This window comes from Gossypium hirsutum, chromosome A07 (assembly GCF_007990345.1).
Source record: "Gossypium hirsutum isolate 1008001.06 chromosome A07, Gossypium_hirsutum_v2.1, whole genome shotgun sequence".
Classification (NCBI taxonomy): Eukaryota; Viridiplantae; Streptophyta; class Magnoliopsida; order Malvales; family Malvaceae; genus Gossypium; species Gossypium hirsutum.
Genome location: NC_053430.1, coordinates 89,766,737 through 89,771,402, shown reverse-complemented (window position 1 = coordinate 89,771,402; position 4,666 = coordinate 89,766,737). Strand labels below are relative to the sequence as shown.

Genomic DNA, 4,666 nt, shown 5'->3' with positions numbered 1-4,666 from the left:
CAGCTGCCCCTCTTTGATCATTGCTGTGTAACAGGAATAGAGCAAAGACTATAAAAGGACCAATTTTACCTGGGCTCACCGAGTCTTGAGTTCTTGATCCCTGATCTTCTTTAAATGGCCTCTTGACGGCTTCAAAATGCTTCACTGCAACTCAGGAAGGCGATATCTGCTATCTTTGATCTGCTCCCCGTCTAATACAGAGACGCCAAATTTGCTTCTTCAAACTGCTCCCCGTCTAATACAGAGATGCCAAATCTATTATCTCCGATTTGCTCCCCGTCTAATACAAAGATGCAAAATCTATCATCTTGGATCTGCTTCGATGTAAACACATGAAGGTCAGATCTACTATGTCTTTAATCTGCTCCCTGTCGAATATGGAGATGCCAAATCTACTATCTTCAACTTGTTCCCTATAAACACAGCGATGCCATGCTGAAATCTTTAATCTGCTTCGTTGTAAGCACAGGAATGTCAGATCTGCTATGTCTTCGATCTGTTCCCTGTAAACATAGGGATGCCAAATCTGCTATCTTCAACTTGTTCCCTATAAACACAGGGATGTCATGTTAAAATCTTTGATCTGCTTCGCTGTAAGCACAGGAATGTCAGATCTGCTGTGTCTTCGATCTGTTCCCTGTAAACACAGGAATGCCATATCATCTTAGATCTGCTCCCTGTCGAATACGGAGATGCCAAATCTATTGTTCTTCTCTTCGATATGCTCTCTGACAAAACAGAAACGCCAAATCTTCTATCTTCGATCTGCTCTCTGCCAATACAGAGACGCCAAATCTATTATCTTCGATCTGCTCTCTGTCAATACAGAGATGTCAAATCTGTTATCTTCGATTTGCTCTCTACCAATACAGAGATGCCAAATCATCTTAGACTTGCTTCAACGCAAACACGTGGAAGCCAAATCAGCTATGTCTTCGATCTGCTCTCCGCCGAATATAGATATGCCAAATCTGTCATCTTTGATCTGCTCTCTGCCAATACAGAGATGCCAAATCTACTATCTTCGATTTGCTCTCTGCCAATACAGAGATGCCAAATCATCTTAGACTTGCTTCAACGTAAACACGTGAAAGGCAAATCAGCTATGTCTTCGATCTGCTCTCCGCCAAATACAGAGATGCCAAATCTGTCATCTTTGATCTGCTCTCTGCCAATACAGAGATGCCAAATTTGTTATCTTTGATCTGCTCTCTGCCAATACAGAGATGTCAAATCTGCTATCTTCGATTTGCTCTTTGCCAATACAGAGATGCCAAATCATCTTAGACTTGCTTCAATGTAAACACGTGGAAGCCGAATTAGCTATGTCTTCGATCTGCTCTCCGCCAAATACAGAGATGCCAAATCTGTCATCTTCGATCTGCTCTCTACCAATTCAGAGACGCCAAATCTGTTGTCTTCGATCTGCTCTTTGCCAATACAAAGATGTTAAATCATCTTGGATCTGCTTCAGTATAAATACTTGAAGGTCAAATCTGCTATGCTTCAGCCTATTGCCCTACTACTTAGGGAGTTAAGGTACATCAATCTTCATTGCCCCTTGAAGAACATAACCTGTATAATGCGTATGAATTCATGCCTAATGATTAGGATGCTATGATTGAAATGAGTCAAATGCTCCTAATTAAACCTGTTATAATGCAAAATGTTTATGAAAATAACTCCTATTTCGGACGTCATCACTCATTCATCTATCGAGCTTACCACCTCGTTCTTTTCGACATATCAATCATACTCTGCTCATATGCCTCGAATCTTCTCCATCAATTTGGTCTATCGTACCATTCTCCGAATGTTATGACCCACTGAAGATGTTTATGAAATGATCATTTCTTAAGATCAATATTGCTTAAAACGTCCAACCACCTTTTGGACTGAAGAAGAAAATCTCTCGAGTATCTCCAACCTATACATATGAGTATTCCTTAAACAATTGTATTGTTTCAGTTTCTTGTATTATCTAGAAATTTCTAGAGTAATATGCAAAACTTCGTTTGTGAAGATATTTTAGTTCATCTATCATATTTCAATGCAACATGCTTTATGAATAATGGGAGACAAATAAATTGATCCTGAGGATAATTAGATTTGGACAAATTATTGGAAGGAATGCCAAAAGATTAAACTGAAAACATATCTTTGCGAAGAAAAACAATCCAAATATAGTAAATAGGACAGAAATTAGATGCCCCAGATATCGCCGCTTGAGCGTCTATACACCAGCTCCATGAAGACTTTCTTAAGTTCAAAATGTGTTTAAAAGATCCAAAGTAATTCGTTGATGCCTTGATATGTAACGTACTTCACTTCTCGTCGAATCCAGTATAGCAAGGTCATTGCATGACTTTCCATATTTGAGCTACCCTTTCGGGTTTTCAACTCAAAACCCCATTGGTCTTAAGGCGCCCTTTGCGGGTTTTCACCTTGGCCTCTCCATTTTTTCTTTTTTCTTTTTTCTTTTTTCTCTTTTTTCTTTTTCTTTTTTTTCTCTTTTTCTTTTATTTTTTTATTTTTTCTTTTTTTTGAAATAAAAGTCCCAAAATGCCCTTTGCGGGTTTTCACATTGGCTTCCTTTCTCCTTCAGACAAAGTACTCCTTGACCGAGTCCGAATTCACTGGATCAGATAAATTCTTCCTATCCATTTCTTGTCAAAATCAGTGTACCTCTAGAGAAAGCCCTATTCGCAACATATGGCCCTTTCCAATTCGGCATCCTTTTGTATGGGAAGAATATCTTTCAGCACAAGGTTTCCTTTATGAAATTCTTTTGGACGAACCTTTTTTGTCATAAGTCTGTGTCATCCATTTTTGGTACATTTTCTTAGGATGAATACTTTCAAGTTAAGTTTACTAGAGGTATTCAATTCTTGACTCCATCAAAGCTTGGAGGAAAAATCTTGATTCATAAACCCATGAGAAAGGGATTGCCCCAGCAGCAGTCCTGGCTGTTGTTTGTCAAACCCTACAAAAATATGGTTCAATGATTCTCAGCAGACAAGAATGAAGTTGCTGACTTTATCCTTCAACCTGAAAAGCTGAGGTACAGAGATTACTCCCGGAGCATACATCCCACCATGACTCGATGATGTTTTTGAAGCATCCCTAATCTTCATAAATTGCCCCCAACTGTGAAGCTGCCAAATGAGTGTAGCAAATAATAGCCACAAAAAATATGGCTGTGGTGCTCCTTTGATACATATAGGATAGAGAATGAACAAACTCTTGCAGATCATCAGCCAAAAACCCAGCCTGGTCTAAGAAAACATGATAGTGGGTCTACCTTGTGATTCCAATCATTTCAGCATAGGTATCAAGGTAAAAATCATTGTTCTTTGGATGGCATACTTTGTTGTCAATGACAGTACCATGTAGCACATTGTCAGGAGATCCTTGCTGAAAAAAAAAACTTGGTATGATGGTTTTTCGTACAATAATAACCACAATCTTTAGGGTTCCACTTCTCGTCAAGGAACTTGCAAGCCTCAACAACTTGATCAAAACTTGATTGAATTGAGACTCGCTAACCCCATCCCTGAAAATAATGATTTCATCAGGTTTCCTCTTCCCTGAACTTATATAGAAGTCTAAGAGAGCTTCCTTCATGATACCATCATCCATTTTGTTAGAAACTGGTTTTGAAGAAAGAATCTATCATTTTAAGCTTCAGAGACTACGTATGGCCTGATGCCCCATAGCTGGAAATCAATGGCCACCGCCTGGAGCTAACCATCGCAGCTATTGACGGCACATCAGACTGCTCAGGAAAGCCAAACAATGCATCTATTCCAAGGATGATGGTTGGAACCTTTGAAACAACTGAAATTGAAGTTGTTTGCCCCAACGTAAGCATAGAGAGTAGGCGGTAGTTTCTTATGCCAATTTTTACCAGTCTCGGTCATCTTCTGTAATTTGTTTTTTCTTCTTTTTCTTTTCTTTTAGCAACCTTTGTTGTACTGTGGTATGGCGCATTATCTTTGAAAAGACTGCAAACTTTTGGCATTGTGCAGTTATATATAATCTTTTTCCCTTTTTTTTTTGAAATGGATGACTTTTGACTTTGTAATATTGGCATATGAAGCTATCTCCCCCTCTTAATGGAGTAATTGACGTCCACAAAGATGAGTCATTGTCAGCTTGAAACTTTTGACGAGCTTGGGCCCATAACATACATGCCCCATAAGTCTTGACTCATTTAAATTTGGCATTCATTGTACAACTGATGCGATCCCTTTCCATGGTGGACCAACAGTGCCCCAAAACCTCATGCTTATCCTGGCAATTGCAAATCCTCCTGCATGCGTTTTTGGACCACATTTTTGAATTACTATAATAGTCTCAACAAGGTCTTATCTTGTCTCCTCAGCTAATTCCAATTTTGCAATCTTTCCTTCCTTTAAGGCTATATTTCCTACCACCACTTCATGGGGTATAAACCATTTTCAACAAATTCAGAAACAAGTCACAATTTCTATCACCTTCAAAGTACTGAGATTCCTCTAAACACATATCGCACTCAAAAGGAACTCTGAATCTGTAGTATCGTTGCCCGTGTCATTGATATCTAGGGATCTATGATAAGCACACAAAAGAATATACAAGGAATAAATGAATTCAAGAATGACTATTTACATGAAATGAAAATTTA

The 4,666-nt window shown here is 38.7% G+C and overlaps 1 pseudogene; it reads right to left on the bottom strand.

Moving 5' to 3' along the window:
* Positions 1-3,038: 3,038 nt before the first annotated feature.
* Positions 3,039-3,971, bottom strand: LOC121231804 (protein argonaute 4-like; annotated as a pseudogene).
* Between the last annotated feature and the right edge of the window lie 695 nt (positions 3,972-4,666).